Source organism: Gopherus evgoodei, chromosome 1 (assembly GCF_007399415.2).
Source record: "Gopherus evgoodei ecotype Sinaloan lineage chromosome 1, rGopEvg1_v1.p, whole genome shotgun sequence".
NCBI lineage: Eukaryota > Metazoa > Chordata > Testudines > Testudinidae > Gopherus > Gopherus evgoodei.
The window spans coordinates 73,356,329-73,378,661 of record NC_044322.1 but is presented as its reverse complement, the minus strand read 5'-3'; the positions used below and the strand labels follow the sequence as shown (position 1 = coordinate 73,378,661).

General features: G+C 44.2%; 1 long non-coding RNA gene across 1 annotated transcript; it reads right to left on the bottom strand.

The window, feature by feature from the left end:
- Positions 1–548: 548 nt before the first annotated feature.
- Positions 549–2,269, bottom strand: LOC115646022. The gene is made up of 2 exons (XR_003998907.1): positions 2,238–2,269; positions 549–606 (listed from the first exon to the last, which is right to left on the bottom strand). It is a non-coding gene; the product is annotated as an uncharacterized LOC115646022 (long non-coding RNA).
- Between the last annotated feature and the right edge of the window lie 20,064 nt (positions 2,270–22,333).

Below are 22,333 nucleotides of genomic sequence, written 5' to 3'. Positions count from 1 at the left end.
TCATAAAAAGAGGGAGAGAACTGACAAGGTAGCCCAGGTGGGGTTTGGGAGGAGGATAGTAGGGAAGGAAAAGGCCACTAAAAAAAATTCATAATAATGAAAGCGTTTTGGTTGGGCTGTCCACTGGGGTGGAGTGGGCAGGTGCACGGAGCCTACCCCCATGAGTTCTTATTCATCTGGTGGGTGAGGAGGCTAAGGAACATGGTGAAGGGGGAGGGTAGTTATACAGGGGCTGCAGCAGCACTCTGTGATCCTGCTGCTGTTCCTGAAGCTCCACCATATGCCGGAGCATGTCAATTTGATCACGCAGCAGCCCCAGAGTTGCATCCCACCACCACTGATCTTCCTGCCGCCACCTCTCATCTCGAGCATCTCTCCTGTCCTCACGTTCGTCCCTCCTGTCCTCACGTTGGTCCCTCCTGTCCTCATGGTTACTGGCATCTTTTCTGTACTTTGCTACCACGTCCTTCCACTCATTCAGATGAGCTCTTTCGCTGCGAGTCACTTCCATGATTTCCGAAAACATTTCTTCTCGCATCTTTTTTTTTCATCTCCTTATCTGAGATACCCTTTGGGACGGAGTAGGGAGGCTTGAAAAATTTGCAGCTGCATGAGGGAGGGAAAAAAGGGAGAGAAGTATTTAAAAAGATACATTTTAGAGAACAATGGTCATACTCTTTCATGGTGAACAACACTATTCACCTTACATAGCACATGTGTTTTCACTTCAAGGTCGCATTTTGCACCTTAATATTGAGTGCCTGCGGCTTTGGTGTTACAGATCACAGACACAGGTCCGAGCAGCAAAATTCGGCTTGCATGCGGCCATGGTAAAGCCATTGTCTTTTGTCTTCTGCTGCCTTCAGCTATCCAGCACCCTCCTTTCTCAAATAGCAAGCAAAGACTGCTGAGTGCTGCTTCTTTCCTGTTAACGTGCAGCAGCAGAAACCACCCCGTGGCTGATATCATGAAATATCACTGCTAAACACCTCCCTTTCCCTCCACCCCCAACAGTGTGGCTGGTAGCAGGGAAGATCCCTGCTAGCCGAACGCGGAAAAGCTCAGTGCCAATTGCCCCCCCCCGCCCTTTTCCCCCCGCTTGGCTACCTGCAGGGAAGGATTTTTTTTAAGCCACAGGCAAACAGCCCAATAGGAATGGCCATCTCTGTCTCCTTACTTAAATTTCTGAATTTCAACCAGGTTACCGTGAACGATATCACTCTCCTGAGGATAACACAGCGAGATAAAGAACGGATGTTGCTTGAATGCCAGCAATCACCGGGACCATACGCAGCTAGGCTTTGTCATGCACTGATACCAGATTACTTGCTACATGCATGGCGTGGTCAAGTGTCCTACCATGGAGGACGGAATAAAGCAGCGCTGCCCAGAAACCTTCTGCAAAGACTTTTGGAGTACCTCCAGGAGCGCTTCATGGAGATGTCCCTGGAGGATTTCCGCTCCATTCCCAGACTTGTGTGATACTATTGCAAAAAAAGCAAACGTGATTCTGGTATTCATTAACAGGTGTGTTGTAAACAAGACACGAGAAGTCATTCTTCCGCTCTACTCTGCGCTGGTTAGGCCTCAGCTGGAGTATTGTGTCCAGTTCTGGGCACCGCATTTCAAGAAAGATGTGGAGAAATTGGAGAGGGTCCAGAGAAGAGCAACAAGAATGATTAAAGGCCTTGAGAACATGACCTATGAAGGAAGGCTGAAAGAATTGGGTCTATTAAGTTTGGAAAAGAGAAGACTGAGAGGGGACATGATAGCAGTTTTCAGGTATTTGAAAGGGTGTCAACAGGAGAAGGAAGAAAACTTGTTCACCTTAGCCTCTAATGATAGAACAAGAAGCAATGGGTTTAAACTGCAGCAAGGGAGATTTAGGTTGGACATTAGGAAAAAGTTCCTAACTGTCAGGGTAGTTAAACACTGGAATAAATTGCCTAGGGAGGTTGTGGAATCTCCATCTCTGGAGATATTTAAGAGTAGTTTAGATAAATGTCTATCAGGGATGGTCTAGACAGTATTTGGTCCTGCCATGAGGGCAGGGGACTGGATTCGATGACCTCTTGAGGTCCCTTCCAGTCCTAGAGTCTATGAATCTATGAATCTATGTTAACAGACTTTTCCAGTAACTGTACTGACTACGAATGCACCCCAAGTCCTCAGGGCAAATTAATCATTAAAAAACGCTTGCTTTTAAACCATGTCTTATATTTACAAGGTGCACTCACCAGAGGTCCCTTCCATGGCTTCATTGTCTGGGATAGTTGCTTGGGAGGGTTGGGAGGGTAATTCTGTCAGAGTGAGAAAAAGCTCCTGGCTATTGGGGAGAACAGAGTGCTGTGTGCTCTCTACAAGCTCGTCCTCCTCTTCCTCCTCCTCCTCCTCATCTTCTCCGTCCGCAGAATCCTCAGCCATGGCTGAGATTACCACTCCCACCTCAGGATCCACAGACAGGGGTGGGGTAGTGGTGGTGGACCCCGCTAAAATTGCATGCAGCTCAGCATAGAAGTGTCATGTTTTTTGCCCTGCCCCGGACTTTCCATTTTCTTCTCTGGTTTTCTGGTAGGCTTTTCTGAGCTCCTTTACTTTCACACAGCACTGTACTGAGTCCCTGATGTGGCCTCTCTACATCATGGACTTGGACATTTTTTCAAATGTTTTTTCATTTCGTCTTTTGGAACGGAGTTCTGTTAGCACTGAATCCTCTCTCCATACAGCGATCAGATCCAGTACCTCCCATGCAGTCCATGCTGGAGCTCTTTTTTGTTTCTCAGGAGACTTCATTGTTACCTGATGAGCTCTGTCTGGTCACCTGTGCTGATGATCTCTCCACGCTGGGCAAACAGGAAATGAAATTCAAAAGTTTGCGTGGCTTTTCCTGTCTACCTGGCCAGTGCATCCGACTCCAGACTGCTGTCCAGAGCGGTCAAAATGGTGCACTGTCGGATAGCTCCTGGAGGCCAATACCGTCAAATTGCAGCCACACTAACCCTAATCCGACATGGCAATACCGATTCCAGCGCTACTCCCCTCGTCAGGGAAGAGTACAGAAATCGATTTAAAGAGCCCTTTATATCGATATAAAGGGCTTCGTTGTGTGGACAGGTGCAGGGTTAAATTGGTTTAATGCTGCTAAATTCGGTTTAGACGCATAGTGTAGACCAGGCTTCAGAGTAAGGAAGGATTATAATTTGTCCCACTGATATTTGAGCAACAGTCTAAAACCATACCATTGCAAAATAAAGAACTTGAATCAGAAGTCACAGATCTTGTCTATTACTTCTAACTAGAGTATAAAAAGGGAAAGGTCGGTTATTGGAAGGCAGGAGACCATGATTTACATTAGAGATATATGGGCAAACTGGTTCAAATACAATTAAAAACAGACAAAATCTGTTCCGTGCTATAATGGAATTATGTTATTTTTGAATTTTTAAAATAGCATATGAGATGATGTCCAGCTTGTCCCCTCCTATGTTAAAAGATGACAGAGGCAGCTGTTCAGATGACAATCACCATGAGGAATCTCTTGCCAAAATTCTTCCACACTGCTAGGGTTTGGGACAGCCTAATACATATTCCCCCGACTCCCAACACGACAGAGTGTTGGGAGACCAGGGCAATCTTCATTGAGACCTTTGGTTAATGCACTGTCTCTGCTTCCCTGTGATTCCCCAGTATCTCTGACATTCCTTGGCTGTAGCTTCCCCTAATGCCCCTGAGGCTAATTCTTCCCGGATAAGAGCCACAGGAACAGAAGGTATGCGTGACTCCTGGTCCCACCCTGCCCAGGATCCTCCTTTTCCAGACTGGTCATTGAGAGGGATGGTACCTCAGGGGTGAGTGCAGTGACCAGCAGAGAGGAACCGCGGCTGGTGGGGTGTTCACTCAGAGCATATGGTCAGATGGCAAAAGAAGCAAGGTGATTTCTTTCCCAGGTGGGAGGTGAACTCACAAAGATGCACCTCTGAACCCTGGGTCTTCTCTCACCAAGGGCAACCACTGTGAGTGGAGTATGGTGAGGGAGCAGAGAGTGGCCCCATTCAAGCATTCAACCGAAAAGGAGCAGTTTGTTGTAGAACTCAAGAACATAAGGTGGAAGGCACTGCCCCACGCATTCTGGGGTGGGTGTCCTGCCCACATTTTTATGATTATGAATCCTCCTTGTGGCATTTTCCCTAATTAATGTTGGGTGACTTCCCTCCTTTCATTAAAAGTTTATTTTCTGCACTCAGACTTTGTGCTTGTGAGTGGGGAAGTATTGCCTCTCAGAGGCGCCCAGGGGTGGTGTGTAATTTTCCCAGGTTCCTAGGTGGGGGCTCAAGCCAGTTCTGTGTTGTATTGTTGAAAAGGACCCCCTAGATATTGTACCCGGCCATGTTTGCTGCCGGATCCAGTTGGCAGAAGCGATACACAAGTGTGAAAAATTGGACAGGAGGTGTGAGGTAATAGGCACCCATATAAGACAAAGTGCCGAATATTTGGACTGTCCCTATAAAATTGGGACATCTTGTTGCTCTGGCTTGGTCTACACTACGCGTTTAAACCAATTTTAGCAGCGTTAAACCGATTTAACGACGCACCCGTCCACACTACAAGGCCCTTTATATCGATATAAAAGGCTCTTTAAATCGGTTTCTGTACTCTTCTCCAATGAGAGGAGCAGCGCTAAAATCAGTATTACCATATCGGATTAGGGTTAGTGTGGCCGCAAATCGACGGTATTGGCCTCTGGGCGGTATCCCACAGTGCACCACTGTGACCATTCTGGACAGCAATCTGAAGTCGGATGCAGTGGCCAAGTAAACAGGAAAAGCCCCGCGAACTTTTGAATTACATTTCCTGTTTGCCCAATGTGGAGCTCTGATCAGCACGAGTGGCGATGCAGTCCCAAATCCAAAAACAGCTCCAGCATGGACTGTACAGGAGATACTGTATCTGATCGCTGTATGAGGAGACAAATCTGTTTTATCACAGCTCCATTACAGAAGACGAAATGCCAAAGCGTTTGAAAAAATCTCCAGGCTACACAGTGCTGTGTTACAAGCGTAACGGAAAGCCAAAGAATCAAATGGATGCTCATGGAGGGAGGGAGGGGGTACTGAGGACTCCAGCTATCCCACAGTCCACAGCAGTCTCCGAAAAGTATTTGCATTCTTGGCTGAGCTCCCAGTGCCTGTGGGTTCAAACACATTGTCCAGCGTGGTTCAGGGTATAGCTCATCAATTTACTCCCTCCCCCCACCACGTGAAAGAAAAGGGAAAGAAATCATTTCTTGACTTTTTTCAATGTCACCCAATGTCTACTGAATGCTGGTGGTAGACATGATGCTGCAGTGGTGAAGAGCAGTATCTGCTCTTCTCCCCTCCCCGGTGGCAGACGGTACAATATGACTGATATCCGTCGTCACCATTGGCCCGTGAGTGCTCCTGGATGGCCTCAGGTGAGGCTGGCGGGGGGCGCCTGGGTAAAAATAGGAATGATTCCTGGTCATTCCCAGTAGATGGTACAGAACGGCTGGCAACCGTCCTCATCATAGCAACTGGGGGCTGAGCTCCATCAGCCCCCTCCCTTTCATGTGTAAAGAAAAGATTCTGTACTGCCTAGATTATCATTGCAGCGGGATTCTGGGCTCCTCTCCCCCGCACCGCTTAATGTCCTGCCTGGACTGTCATAGCAGCGGGAGGCTGCCTCCCCCTCATTTTATCTCACTAACAAGTCACTGTTTCTTATTCCTGCATTCTTTATAACTTCATGACACAAATGGGGGAGACACTGCCACAGTAGCCCAGGAAGGTTGGGGGAGGAGGGAAGCAACGGGTGGGGTTCTTGTAGGGGCACCCCCCATGAATGGCATGCAGCTCATCATTTCTGCAGGATCTGACACTGAGCAGCTGTGCTCTCTGATACACTGGTTCTCTAGTACACTTGCCCCATATTCTAGGCAGGATTGACTCTATTTTTAGAAACCATAAAGGAGGGATTGACTTGGGGAGTCATTCCTATTTTTGCCTTTGCGCCCCCGGCCGACCTCAGCCAGGGGCACCCATGATAGCAGCAGACAGTGCAGAACGACAGATAACTGTCATCTTATTGCCAATTTACAATGGCATCAGAAGGTACAGAACAACTGATAACCATCTCTGCTATCATGCAAAAGCAAACAAATGCTGCTGTGTAGTGCTGCAGTAACGCCTCTGTTAGCGGCATCCAGTAAACATACGGTGACAGTAAAAAAAAAGCTGAACGGGCTCCATGGTTGCCATGCTATGGCGTCTGCCAGAGCAGTGCAGGGAAAAAGGGCGTGAAATGATTGTCTTCTGTTGTTTTCCCAGAGGAAGGAATGACTGACGACATTTACCCAGAACCACTCGCGACAATGATTTTTGCCCCATCAGGCACTGGGATCTCAACCCAGAATTCCAAGGGGCGGGGGAGACTGCGGGAACTATGGGATAGCTATGGAATAGCTACCCACAGTGCAACACTCTGGAAAACCACGCTAGCCTCGGACCATGGACACACACCGTCGAATTAATGTGCTTAGTGTGGCCGCGTGCACTCGACTTTATACAATCTGTTTTACAAAACCAGTTTATGTAAAATAGGACTAATCCTGTAGTTTAGATGTACCCTCTGTCTCCTGTCCACCTCCAGCCCCTTATTCCCATTCAACCTGCTGCTCTCTCCCCCATTGCATCTATATTACCTCCTACTCCCTCTACTTCACCATGACCTCTGGCTCCTGCAAGAGTCTCTTCTATTCTCTACACATCTACCCATGCTTTCAGTCTGTGTTTGGGCCACTGTGCTTCTTCTTCCATGCTGCCTGGGCAGAAACAAGGGAACAGGGAGAACAGGAGAGAGGGTCTCAATTCCAGCACCTAGTGCTGCAGCAATTTCGAGAAGCAGTTGAAAGAACAGTCTTGTCCAGCCTCTGAAGCCCTGGGTGGAGCAGGATCATTTTGCTCTGTGAGGATGGCACATATATTGTCCAGTGAACAGTTGTGAGGGAGTGGGGCATACTCAGTGCAGATGGATTCACCCAAAAATTTACCTGACACACACTAACAAGTCTCTACTGAGCATGTGCCAACTTAAATTTTCCAAAGGCCTGGCCAATCTTGGATAAGTTTTTACTGGGACAACAAAAGGCACATCGTAGGCACCAGGATGACTCTCCTGCCAAATGTCAAGTTTCTACTTCAAAACATAGGGGTGCTAGAGCTTCAGGAAAGCAGTTGCAATAGTTTTTTTTTAACACAGACAATGTCACTAATCCCATTCTCAACAACGGCTGAATCAATTTTGATAAATCTTTCCAAACAAATCCAGCCTGAGGCTGAAACCTGGCATGGTCATTTTCAATCTGAATGGTTTCAATTTGGTAACATCAGAAACTAAAAGCAGGGTATTTGTAATAGAAAGTATATGGCAACTTCATCTATAGAGGGGCACTACCTGCTCCAGTGATGGAGACTCCCAAATGTCTCTTCACAATGAAGTAATAGCCTATCTTATTTTAGAACCAATAAACCACTTAATTGCAGCCAGTAAGAACTATTTGCTACTACATACAGTAGGTGGTGTTTTACACAAAAATTAATAAGATGTGATGAAAGTTATCGGAACTAGCATTTTAGATAACGTGTCCAAGTACATTTTTAACTAGAAAAAAATATGGTTCTGAAAATAAAATTATGCAAGTTGACATTTATATTACTCTTGTTTTATTATGATGCACAAAACCCTGTTTTTGTGATAGATCCATGGCAATTTAAACTAATCATTTGTAGTTTTCAGTCTTTTTGGCTCATGGGAAATAAATATATATCAGATGATTAACACTCCACAGTCCGCTCCTTTAATTATTTCTGTTATAGTTCTCAAATTAATAATATTAGCAGCCATTATCACAATAGTTCAACGCTAAATTCAGAATTGAGGCTATTAGTGGGTATTTTTATATGGATTTCAACTTTGAAACCATTGATCACAAAATTTTATTAGTGATGGGAATCTTTTGTTACCACAAATAGGAATAGATTGGCTTGGGATTTATTTTGAGATTTGTAGTCTATGCAATACATAATCTACTTTATTGTGAACTAATACACCTTATCTACAGGACTGACTCTTAAGATTCTGCTGCCTAGTCAGAGCAGGCAATGTTAGTCAACATTAGCCTGTTGTCACCTACATAAACAACTGTGGGATATTTTCCCAATATCTAGCTTGCAAACCTGCTCTGCTTGTGAACAACTGTAAATGTGAGTATAGAGCATGGGTCAGAAGCTTCTGGCACACAACTCGCCAGGGTAAGCAACTGCTTATCATAGCCTTATCTATACTTATGGGGTACTTTAACCAATTACTACCCCAGCGTGAGGGTTTACACCTGCTTGAATCTGTGATAGTTCAGCCCCCAAGATTGACTACAGTAGGGTGGTTATCAGTAGAAGTGGGACCTCATGGTACAAACAAAGACTGCATAGTGCTCTTTTTATGATAATTACTTTGATTAACCAATCTGACAATACATGCACTGCAATCTGGCAAAGGAGGAAGAGACCAAAACAGAATGCATAATATTTGCATTACTCACACCATGCCTTGTGGAAAACCCCCAAATTAGTCCTCATCACTATCATCATCATCATCACCATCATCAGAGGTTGTCATCCTGTCATCTCCCTCCCTCACCCAGACCAAAGCAAGCAGGCCAGGATACAGCTTTGATAATACCCACCTGGTGGAGTGAAGAAACAGATTAACAGAGCTAGAAGGGTACGCAGAAGTAACCTACTATAAGACAGCCCCAACAAAGAAAGTAACAGAACACAACTAGCCTTCACCTGCAGCCCGCAACTAAAACCTCTCCAGTGCATCATCAAGGATCTACCCCAGGGGTCAGCAACCTCTGGCACGTGGCTCGCCAGTGTAAGCACCTGGCAGGCCGGGCCAGTTTGTTTACCTGCCACATCAGCAGGTTCGGCGGACCCTGGCTGCCACTGGCTGTGGTTCGCCGTCCTAGGCCAATGGGGGTGGAGAGTAGCCATGGCCAGCACATCCCACGGCGCTTCCCGGCACCCCCATTGGCCTGGGACGGTGAATCGTGGCCAGTGGGAGCCACAATCGGCCAAACCTGCTGATGTGGCAGGTAAACAACCTGGCCCAGCCCGCCAGGGTGCTTAGCCTGGTGAGCAGCATGCCAGAGGTTGCCGACCCCTGATCTACCCTACCCTGAAGGATGATCCCTCACAGACCTTGGGAGACAGACTTGTCCTCACTTACAGACAGCCCCTCAACCTGAAGCAAGTACTCACCAGCAACTACACACCACACAACAAAAACACCAACCCAAGAACCAAACCATGCAACAAACCCTGGTGCTAACTCTGTCTACATATCTATTCAAGGGACACCATCAAGGACCTAACCACATCAGCCACATCATCAGGGGCTCATTCACCTGCACATCTACCAATGTGATATATGCCATCATGTGCCAGCAATGCCCCTGTGCCATGTACATTGGCCAAACCAGACAGACTCTATGCAAAAGAATAAATGGACACAAATCTGACATCAGGAATTATAATATTCAAAAACCAGTAGGAGAACACTTCAGTCTCCCTGGTCACTCAATAACAGACCTAAAAGTGACAATTCTTCAACAAAAGACTCCAGCATGAAACAGCAGACCTGGAATTAATTTGCAAACTGGACACCATCAAATTAGGCCTGAATAAAGACTGGGAGTGACTGGGTCATTACAAAACCTAATTTCCTCTCACATCTTCTTGTCAAATGTTTGAAATGGGCCACCCTCATTACTACTACAAAAGTGATTTTTTCTCCTTTGGTATCCTACTGTTAATTGAATTGTCTCATTAGACCGATCTTCCATTGGTAAGGCAACTCCCATCTTTTCATATGCTGTGTATTTATACCTGCTACTGTATTTTCCAAACCATGCATCTGATGAAGTGGGTTCTATCCCATGAAAGCTTATGCCCAAATACATTTGTTAGCCTCTACGGTGCCACAAGGACTCCTCGTTTTTTCTTTGATAATGCGTTAGACTGATGCCCATTGGGGTTGATACATATTTATGAAGGTTTAAACCCCTTTTCCTTATTTGAATGTCCACACTCCACTACTTTTGGGGCCCTTGGTTTTTCATAGGCAAACTTGTTAATTTCCCCTATTAACATTTATCACTTTATCAGCATAGTAACAGGCAGTTACCTCAAGGAAGTCTCTAACATTTCACCCCCATTACCAATGGTCATTGTATGGTGTCTACTGATCTCTTAGAGACATTATCCAAAATCAGTAGTTATTTTCAAAACACTAATATATCACAAGCATAGATACAAGCTCAGCAGGTTTGTTACTAACTTACTTATCCTAAGTCCTAAATCCTAATGTTGCTAAACTAAATATTTTACATTCCTGACATCTATAGGCCCTGTATTAAAACTCTGATTAATCTTTATATTTCACCTCTATATCCTAAAGATACCTAATATATTTCATCTTTGGATACAAAATGGTGGGATGATGAACCGCGGCCACTGGGAGGTGTGATCGTCCGAACCTACCAATGCGGCAGGTAAACAAACTGGCTCGGCCTGCCAGGGTGCTTACCTTGGTGAGCCGCTTGCCACATGTTGCCTATCCCTGGTATAGATCCATCCTCCTTGGAACCCCCTTTCAGGTAGTTGAAAGCAGCTATCAAATCCCCCCTCATTCTTCTCTTCTGCAGACTAAACAATCCTAGTTCCCTCAGCCTCTCCTCATAAGTCATGTGATCCAGCCCCCTAATCATTTTTGTTGCCCTCCACTGGACTCTTTACAATTTTTCCACGTCCTTCTTGTAGTGTGGGGCCCAAAACTGGACACAGTACTCCAGATGAGGCCTCACTAATGTCGACTACAGGGGAACGATCACGTCCCTCGGTCTGCTCGCAATGTCCCTTCTTATACAACCGAAAATGCCATTAGGCTTCTTGACAACAAGGGCACACTGACGATTCATATCCAGCTTCTCATCCACTGTAACCCCTAGGTCCTTCTCTGCAGAACTGCTACCTAGCCATTCTGTCCCTAGTCTGTAGCAGTGTATGGGATTCTTCCGTCCTAAGTGCAGGACTCTATACTTCTCTTTGTTGAATCTCATCAGCTTTCTTTTGGCTTCAACCCTCTAATTTGCCTAGGTCCTTCTATATCCTATCCCTATCCTCCAGCGTATCTACCACTCCTCCCAGTTTAGTGTCATCTGCAAACTTGCTAAAGGTACAGTGCACGCCATCGTCCCCATGCTGTGCTGCCCAGTGCAGAAGTCTGGGAGCTGAACTTATTCGTGAGGACAGAGGCAAAAAAAGCATTGAGTACACTAGCTTTTTCCATATCCTCTGTCACTAGATTGCCTCCCTCATACAGTAAGGGGCCCACACTTTCCTTGACCTTCTTCTTGTTGCTAACATATCTGAAGAATCCCTTCTTGTTACTCTTAACATCCCTGGCTAGCTGCAATTCCAAGTGTGATTTGGCCTTACTGATTTCACTCCTGCATGCCTGAGCAATATTGTTATACTCTTTCCTGGCCCTTTGTCCAGTCTTCTGCTTCTGGTAAGCTTCTTTTTTGTGTTTAAGATCAGGCAAGCTGGTCGCCTGCCATATTTACGATTTTTTCTACACATCAGGATGGTTTGTTCCTTCAACCTCAATAAGGATTCTTTAAAATACAGCCAACTCTCCTGGGCTCCTTTCCCCCTCATGTTTTCCTTCTCCCAGGGGATCCTGTCCATCAGTTCTCTGAGGGAGTCAAAGACTGCCATGGCTGCTCTGGTCATCGTTTTGAACTCTGCTGCCCTGCCGCCTGGTACACAGGCATGTGCCCCTCTCCTTTTAAAGACCAGGAAGTTTTGAAATACTGCAGATTATTCATTAAAGAAAAGAGATTTACTTCTCCTGAAGAAGGGTTTTGTGTTAAAACAAAACCCAGTTTTCAAGACATCTTTACTTTAGTAAACATATTACGTGAAAATGAATTGCAGTGTTACCTGGCTTTGTACAGCATTGTGAAAAGTGAGTCAGTGCCATGGGGACAGATACTATATTTTGATTACATTGAACATATTCAGAATTGGAATGAACTTTTGTTATCTGCACAACTGACTTGAGTCTCTGCCTCCACAGTGATTACAGATGCACAATGGTATCCTTTGGACTCTCACCTCTGTCAAAGGAAGGAGGGAGTATATCTCATAAGCAATCAGGCTTCAGACAAAAACTGTACCAGTGCCTCCAATTTCCAGAATTTCTGTCTTTCCACTGCACCTGTAGTTATTTTTGCTCTGATATGCTCTTTTGAATCTATTGCCTCAGTTCTGTATTGGAGTGGTAGTTCTGAAATGTATTCACAACACAATTCATAAGAGCTAGTGGCAGCAGAGACATCATAAACAAAGGGGATCAAATCTTTTCTTCTTTGATATAAAGAGAAATTACTGTGGAGAGGCAGGGGAGAGAATCCACAAGGGAGTTCTCTGTACACCTCATACTGCAGTGTGCTGCATGTGAGTTACAACACTCTGCAACAAATCATTAGATAAAAATGTAAATAATCTCTATCTGAAACACATTAATATGTTTAAGGTTTGTTTTAATTCTGGCTGAAACCTTCTGCAATCATGCAAAGCTTAATTAGAAAAGAAAGAGCATTCCAGGACCTCCCTACACTCTGCCCTTTCCCTCATTCCATGCATCTTCAAGGGCCACAGCAATATCCAAGGCACTTCATCCTGTGGGAGATTAAACACAATAGCAGCAGCACATACACCCAGGTGTGAGAGCCTCTGTGTATGTACTTGTGAATTCCTTGTTCCCTCTCCTTTAAAGATACTTTCCCCCTGCATGTATGAAGTTTACCTCAGCCTTACCTAGGTATGTTTGCATGGGTGTGGAATAAAAATCTACTTATGAAAATTGAATTTATCTTTATTATTCTCCATCACATGGTGGTTGCCACTAACATTCACACACAATAGCAATAGATGCATGTGCATTGTTATAATCAGGCAGAAACAGCAGTCATTACAAGGTTCATAGCATGATGCAGACAAAGATAGCCAGGCTGAGCACACTACAGCAACACACATTACTGTGGCTCATTGTTAAAATGCTCCATCAAGGCCTCCCTCAGCAGAATTCCCCCTCCCGAACACCCATCACACACAGTTGAATTCATAATGCACAGAACAGTACTAAAGAGCAGTGCAAGATCCATGCTTTCTGACAGAGATGGCTGGCTTGCAGGTTACAAGGGCAGTTGAAAAATGGCTGAAAACCTAGTAGGATACCCATGGAATGATGGAATTGAGAAACCTGCATCATCTGACACTGAACCTGTCCCCATGAGGCATTGCAAATCTTTCCAAAACACCCTGCAGCCAGTTGCACATTGGGATAGCTACCCACAGTGCACTGCTCTCGATGTTGATTCAAGAGCTGCTACTGTGGATGCGACACAAGGAATGCAGTGTGGACATAGAATAGCAGTTTAATTACAGTGTTGGCCGTAGGTTGACATAACTTAAGGCAACTTAACTTTGTAGTGTAGACATAACCTTGATAGACAATTAGAGCAAAGTGAGTATGGTGACAACGCTAATTCACTGATGATTGAATTTATTGTTATAGTCTATGTTTTAGATTCAGTGTGTTATAGGTAAGATAAGGCTCTTGAGTATGGTTTCATTCTCATTTACCTCTGATACTCAAGAATTTATCCCTTCTTAAACATCAAAATACAGTATTCTCTTAACTACTCACTATTTTGTTTATTTTAGCAAATATAATTCCCATTGCCATGTATGTTTTGCACGTAATACAAGTATGTATGTATGCACAGAATTACTTCAATCTGACATTTTAAAGTAATGGGGCAGTTATGCATCTAAAATCCTAATCTGGTTTCTGTATCACATCCATCACTGTAGCATATGAGCATTTGTGTGCAATTATTTATTAAAAGTTTATGAAAAGTGAATGAAGTTAGAAGGATTGTCCATCTGTGTTGATAAAATGCATACATAATATAAATGACTTTATCAAAGCTATTATTTTCTATATATCTTAGTGGTTCTGTATGGTTTGTGCTATTTCCTGTTAGACGTTGGACATTTGTTTCCACCATTTAGGTGAACTATGCTTATGTGTGATAACTAGACCTGTGGCAGTTTCAATTAATGTGATCTTGTGACCTCTAGAGTCAAATTCAGACCTGGTATAAGTGGAATTCATTCCATTGGCTGGAGGTTGCTTACATTGACTCTGAAATTGGCCATTTGAGTTGTACTTTATTTTGAGTTCATTTAGACTCTAAATAGAGAAACAAAATGAAACTATTGAGTTTTGTGAAACTCTGTACATTGCTCAGGCATTTTTAAGGATTGGTTCAACCCCCAAAACTTTCAGTGTGGATAGTTCTGGTGAGTTTAGTTACAAATCCAAAATAAAACCATGAAAATAAGTTTCCAAAAAATCATGCAGATATGTTGTTGTTTTGTTTTTGGTTTGAGTTTTGATTAAATTTAGGGACCCCCAAAAGTGTGTGTTGTACCAAATTTTCCTGACTTTCATTTTTGGTGTGTGTGCGTTTGAACAAGCTGTGCATGGATTTTGAATTTGTTGCAAAAGCTTCACAACATTCCATTAAGCATAGAAACTACACAGTTTAACATTTTCCTGCTGTTTTTTAAATTGATTTCATATTATTGCCTCAAAATATACCATATATAATTTTCCTGTAATTTATGCACTTCTTTTAAGATCTGAAGAGTAGGTAGTGCCTGTTGCCATGGAAGCAATTGAGAAACTGACTGAGAAGTTATATTTAAACTTGAGTTTGTTTTCTCCTTTTCTTTAGCAGACAAGTGGTTATTTTGAAGAATGAAATTACTTCCAGATGAGCTAATGCTTAGGAACTGATGTGTCCCCCGCAGACGTTTTTATAGCTTGCTGTTCTTTAGCATATACAAACATTAATATCTTGTTTTCTATGATATACAAATGCAGCCCATTCTCCGGATCATGGTCCTCTACCCTGATTTAGGCCTCACTGTGTCTGGATCATCAGCCATATAAGATCTCACTCTGCCATAAGGTTAATTAACAAAATCAAGTTTTATTGGACTGCTTATAGTAGAGGTTGGCAACCTTTGGCATGTGGCTCACCAGGGTAAGCACCCTGGCGGGCTGGGCCAGTTTGTTTACCTGCTGTGTTGGCAGGTTCGGCCGACTGCAGCTCCCACTGGCTGCGGTTTACTGCTCCAGGCCAATGGGGGTGGCAGTAAGCGGCACGGGGTGAGGGATGTGCTGGCTGCGGTTTCCTGCCGCCTCCATTGTCCTGCAGCGGCGAACCACAGCTAGTGGGAGCCACGATTGGCGTAACCTGCTGATGCGGCAGGTAAACAAACTGGCTCGGCCCGCCAGGGTGCTCACCCCGGTGAGCCGCGTGCCAGAGGTTGCTGACCCCTGGCTTATAGCTTCCTAGAGAGTTCCCCAGGAGGAGTCCCTTCCAAACAGTTCCCCCCAGGAAGCAGTATGTTGCCTGAAAGTGTCTGCTTGAACTTCCATATTGTTACAATTCTTTTTTTAAAGAAACTGTGTAATAACTTAACAATAATTTATTAAATAATACAACATATTTTTTACAGATGCTGACCATTCTTGTGGTTGCTGCATTCATTACCTTATAAGTTTCTCTGTCTAAATACCTGTACAACCTTAAAATAGGGTTGCCAGGTGTACAGTTTTCGATTGAACAGCTGGTCAAAAAGGGACCGTCCCCAGCCCGGTGAAAATGAGTGAGTGAGGGTGGGGGAGAGCGAGCAATGGAGGGAGGGGGATCGAGTGAGTGGGGCAGGGCCTTGGAGAAGGGATGGGGCAAGTTCAGTTTTGTTCAGTCAGAAATTTGGCAACCCTACCCTGAAGTCCATCACACAAAATCTCTCAGATGAGCAGGTCTTAACAATCTGGCCTTTTCTAGTATGGTTTCCTGATGCTGACTTCCTCCCATCTGGTCAACCACAGTCTCAAGGCTTGGTCTTGCTGGAGTCTGTGGAACACTCTTTCCCTCCTGTCATTCTTCTCACATGCCGCTGACATTGTCCTCTTCTTACAACTCTGGCTTGGGATTCTCTTGCTGTAGAAGCCTAAGATGTGCGTCTGTACTGTTCTAAAAGGTTTCTTTTTCTTTCCTGAAGTGCCTATTATTTTGCCTCACTATCTCTCCATTGCCCATTGGCATCTGATATGATCTTCGGTTTCCTAGTTGCACCATTATAGCTTTCTGCCAGAATATATCCCAGGGTTTCTCAAACAGGGGTTGCCACTTGTGTAGGGAAAGCCCCTGGCAGGCCGGGCCGGTGTGTTTACCTGCCCCGTCCACAGGTCTGGTGATCGTGGCTCCCACTGGCCGCGGATTGTTGCTCCGGGCTGGAAGCAGTGACCAGTAAGTCCCTTGGCCAGTGCCGCTCCCAGCAGTTCCCATTGGCCAGGAGCAGTGATCCGCACTCCCAGTGGGAGCTGCGATCGGCCGGACCTGTGGATGGGGCAGGTAAACACACCGACCCGGCCTGCCAGGGGCTTTCCCTAAACAAGCGGTGACCCCTGTTTGAGAAACCCTGACTTATCCTGTTTTATTCATGAGGTATACTCACTTTGTCGGTTGGCTGCAAATTTCCCATGGATCTACTGGAATAAAACACTTGTCTCTTTTTGTTACTGGTTCCACTGTAGCTTGACAAGGGAAACTCCTGATTACGCAGTCCGTAACAACCTTCTGATTGTCTTTATTCTCCAGCTCATCAAACTTTGGTCTAGACTAGAATTTAAGCCTTGTGAGGGAATATTCCTGTGATCTAGTAGTGCTATCTGTCATCAGCTGTAGTTTTCACTTTTTGTCAACAGTTTTAGTAGGTTTTATGGCTGGTTCAACTCTGGTGTTGCTTTGAGGATATCCTGATTAAAATGTTATATGATTAAAATCCCAGTACTTACTGAACTTTCAGAAGTCTGCTGAAACAAATGGTTCCATTATTGGAACACACAATATCCAGTATCCCACACTGTGCAAACTGATTTTATCTTATGTAGGACAATTCTGGATCATGTGTCTTTTAAATAGTCTACCTCCCAGAAATTGGAAAAAAAAATAGTCTGCAGTAATTATCTTGTGTCTTGTATCTTGTATCTTGTATCTTGTGTCTCCAAAGGTAAACAAATCCACACTCATCTTTGTCTGTGGTCTTTCTGGAACTTCATATTGTCACAGGGTTTCATTCAGTTGATGGTCTTTCCAGGATCTGCATACATCACACTTCTCCATGAATGTCCATGATTGCTCATTGATTCCTGGCAACCTTCAATTCCAAGATGAGACGAGAACTTTGTGCATAATTTCATTCTGAAGAGTTGCTGGAATAACCATTTTTTCCCCTGCCTACTATTCTGTATACAAGTGCATCTTATGTGAAAGAATCATGTTATCTCTTTAGGTACTTGGTCTTTAGTTGCTGGCCATTCTTGTAGGATCATGAGTTTCAGTATCTGCAGCATTCTGTCTTGTGGTGTACTTTTCTATCTCTCTCGCAGCCTTTCTTCCAAGATAGGAAAGTACTATACCATATTTATTGTTTCCACCTCGGCCTCTATGAATCTCTCCTTGCTGAGTTCTCACAGGTATGCATGGCTCAAAATGTCCACCAACACCAAATCTCTGCTTAGGCAATAATTGATCTGTGTATCATACCTCTGCAATTGCATCGGCATCTGCTGTAAGGGCCTTGGTGCACTGAGTAATGACTTTGTCCAAATGATTTTGAGAGGTTTGTCATCAGATTGTATGTCCACAGTGCGACTGTAAATATGTTGATGAAATTTTTTCCATTTCAAAAAGTATTGCTAACAGCTCTTGAAATTTGATTAGAGACCTTCTCTGTCATGGAGAATGATCTGCTTATCAATGCAACAGGTTGGTCCCCTTGCAGTATGGCAGCCCTTAGACCCATCTTGGATGCATTACATTGCAGCATCCAGGGTTTTATTTCAGAATGGGAGCCTTCCCAATCCTATCTTTTACTTTCCAGAATGTTTACTCATGTGGTTCAGTTCACTGCCATGAGGTGTCTTAATGTCTCAGCTATCTCAAGGTCTTGCAGCTCTCAGACAAACGGTTGCAAACTTTGCTAAATAGTTGGCCATTCCCAGGAATCTTTGGACTCCTTTAACACTGTTGGGTATTGGTATTTCTCTAATTGCTCCACTCTCTCAGGGTCTACTTTCAAGCCTTTGGAGATCACAAATATCCAGTATATGATGCCTTGGTTATTCTTAACCTAAGCACATCTAAATTCAGTTCAATATTATTATTTTCTAAAACTCTGTATAAATTCAATAATTTGTAGTTATAGAATCATAAGGTTAGAAGGGACAGTAAGTCATGATTTCATTGTGCTTGTTCTGGATTGTTGCTATCAGTACATTATCAGCTATTGTCTGGATTCCCACCAACTCCTCCAGTACTTGGGTCAATATGCTCTGGAACACTGCTGGTGCTGGATTGATTCCCATTGGCATTTTTAGCCATTAGTATCTCCCAAATGGTATTTCAGACATTGTCAAGTAACTGCATATTTCATCCAATTTGATGTACCAGAATCTTTTTTACATGATACTGTAAAAACTCTTGCTTTACATAGATATGTTAATATGTCCTCAATTGTAGGAAAAGGGAAATGGTTCAATTTAAACAAAGCGTTGAAAGTCTTTGGATGTATGCACATTCTCAGTTTTCCAGATGGCTTTCTTACCAATTCATGACTGCACAGCCAATCTGTGCTCTTCTCTGCAAACTGTATAATCCCACAATTATGAATTGCAGTTCATCTTTCAATGGCTGATGAAATGCAATCAGGAATTTTTCTTTTTAGCAATTTAACTGACTTCATACTACTGTTTAATTTCTATTTTATAAATACAATCTAGCTGCCCATCTCCCTGAAACACATCTCTATACTCTGTCCATATCATCTACTGGACCTAGGTAAAACCATCCAAGGATTCCACAGTCACCCTGCTATCCACTTTCATTATGTTCTGGAAATGTAGTTTTTATAAGCTTATGTCTTGGGCAGCCTTGCTGCCCAAGTCAAGTTGGTACTGTCTCATATATGACCACAAAGTCCAGTCTTGTGTTTCTTTTTGTTCCTTAGATTTCTTATTTCAATTTTACATTTTCTCATGGGCTTTCATATGGTATGATTGTTCATTGTTAACAGCTGGTGAGTCTCTTCTAACTGTATGTCGAGGTTACAACTTGCTGCATAATGTAATTGAAATTCTCAAGTACTTTATTCCCAGGTAACATGGCTGTATACGACTGTTTCTGGTGCTTACAACATTCTTGCACTGTGTTTACCAGCTGTTGGGTTACTCACATAATGTCCTCATATTCACAGTTGATCTCATTAGTTATTGTGTGTTTTGCCTTGGATTTGTTTTTCTTCTCTTTAGGCAAACATTTAGGGGCAAAATGATCAAATTTGTCACAGATACAGCATTTTTTTCCCCATAAGTCAGATACTTTCTGTCTTACATGATTTCTCCCAAAATATTTGCATGTATCTGTACAGTTATCTGTTAATGTTGTCTCTGGTTTTGATTTCTTTCTTATGTATTGCATGGACATTTGGTTGTTTGGCCTCGTCTACACTGGGGAGGGGGTGATCAATCCAAGTTATGCAACTTCAGCTACGTGAATAACATAGTTGAAGTAGATGTACATAGATCTAGTCACCACTGTGTCTTCACTGCTGCCACTCCTCCGTCGACTCTGCCTGCACCCCTTGCGGCGGTGGAGTACAGGAGTTGACGGGAGAGCACTCAGGGGTCGATTTATCACTTCAAGACTAGATGCGATAAATCGACCCCCGCTGGATCAATCGCTGCCTGCCGATCCGGCAGGTAGTATAGACATACCCTTAGTTTGTTTTTGCTAACTGTCCTACCAGCCGTGCATATCTCCAAGCTTATCAGCAAAGTTAAATCAGCTTCCCTAAGTAGCCACCCTTGGACTCACAAGTCTCAATCCCCCATACTAGGAGGTTTCTTATCAATGAATATTTAATATTTCCAAAATTGCACTTTGCTGCTTGCACTTTTAAATTGGTGCTATACTCTTCTATATCCTCACAAGCGCTTGATGCTGAGTAAAGAAAATGTATCTTTCCCCTGTTTCATTCTTCAGGGGGTAACAGGGAACATCAAAACAGCTCATTATTGCTTCTGATGTTGCATTGAGCTCGGGGAATTTCTGCACACAGAGTACCACTTATCTCTCTCCCATTGTCTCCACTCACGTAACAAAACAGACTTAGTTTAAAGGTATCCTTTTTTTCTGCTGTAGCAATATCTACATAAAGGTTACATTCTTTCAGCTCTTTCGTGGCTGAGCTAAATTCTTAGTTTTCAGGTTTAATGTCCCTGAAAGCTTCAGCCCCTCCGTTTTCTATCAGCTTTGTCTTGTAAACTAAACTGTGTATTCACAGAAGTATTCTGATCTCTGTAGTGCAGCTGTGAATGGTCTCTGCTGCTGCCTAAGATTTGATTACTGCTGCCACCATGTTTTATGTTTTATTGTGCCTCGATCATCCCATGCAAGATTTCTCCGACATAAGGTTAACAAACTCCAGCTTTATTGGGCAGTTTATAACATGGCTTCTTCAGCCTCATGACTTCCCAGATGGTTGCTGTCAGGGTTTCTTACTCACTCTGAACTCTAAGGTACAGATGTGGGGGCCCACACCAAGTGATGGTGCTGCCACCACCAAGTGATTTAACAAGAAACAGAGAAAGGAGCACTTAGAGTTCCTGTTCCCACAAAATATTCCCCCAAGCCCTTACACCCCCTTCCCTGGGGAGGCTTGAGAATAATATCCTAACCAATTGGTTATAAAGTGATCAAAGACCCAACCCCCTGGGTCTTTAGATAATGGAAAAATCAGTCAGGTTCTTAAAAGAAGGATTTTATTAAAAAGAAAAGGTAAAAATCATCTCTGTAAAAACAGGATGGAAAATAACTTTGCAGGATAATCAGATTCAAAGAGCCCAGAGGAACTCTCTCTAGCCTTAGTTTCAAAGTTACAACAAAACAGGGATTTGGAGAATTCGTTGATGACTTTTCGTATCATGGCCCCCAAAGTTCCATTGAACCTTTCTATCAGGCCATTGGTTTGATGGTGGTACGGGGTGGCAACCAAGTGATTCACCCCATGAGTTTCCCACAGTTTTTCCATGGTCCCTGCCAGGAAATTAGACCCTGAATCTGTAAGGATGTCGGAGGGCCAACCTACCCTGGCAAAGATATCTGTTAGGGCCAGGCACACAGTGTTAGCCCTGGTGTTGCCTAGAGCTACTGCTTCCGGCCATCGGGTAGCAAAGTCCACTAAAGTCAGTACGTACTGCTGAAATGGGACCTCAATTATGGGGAGTGGCTGGAGAGGGGCCTTGACCTGGTCTTGAGGCTTTCCCACTCTTTGGCACACCTCACAAGACCAGACATACTTGGCAACGTCCTTGCCCATCCCCTCCCAGTGGAAGGACTTCCCCAACCGGTCCTTGGTTCTGTTCACCCCAGCATGGCCACTGGGATGATCATGGGCTAAGCTTAAGAGCTTCCCGGGTACTTAGTTGGAACCACCAACTGTTTTTGCGGCTGCCATTCTTCCCGGTGTCCACCAGAAAGAATTTCCTTGTATAAAAGTCCTTGGTCTATAACAAACCGGGATCGATTAGAAGAGCTGAGAGGCAGTGGGGTGCTCCGTGCCGCCGCCCAAGCTTTCTGAAGGCTGTCATCTGCTTCCTGCTCAGTCTGGAACTGTTCCCTTGAGGCTGGGGTCACCAGTTCTTCCTCAGACTGTGGACTTGGGCTTGGTCCCTCTGGAAGCGATGTAGGTGATGGGGTTGTTTCCGTTGCTGGTGTACCGCTCTCCGCTGGTGCACCTGAGGTTATTTCAGGCTCTGGCTGAGCCTTTTGGGTATGGCTGTCTGTTGCTTCTGCCAGTTTTGGCTCGCTGGCGCCCTCTGGCGTTGAGTTTGAAGATGGGGTTGCACTTGCTGGTGCTGGTTGCTGTTCCAGTTCCGGGCCTGGGACTGGAGGTGCTGTGGCTGTTTCAGTGGTTGGCATGGAATCTGGATCCACTACCTCTGTCTGGATCTCTGTTAACACAGACGGGGCCTCTGTGGACGGCTC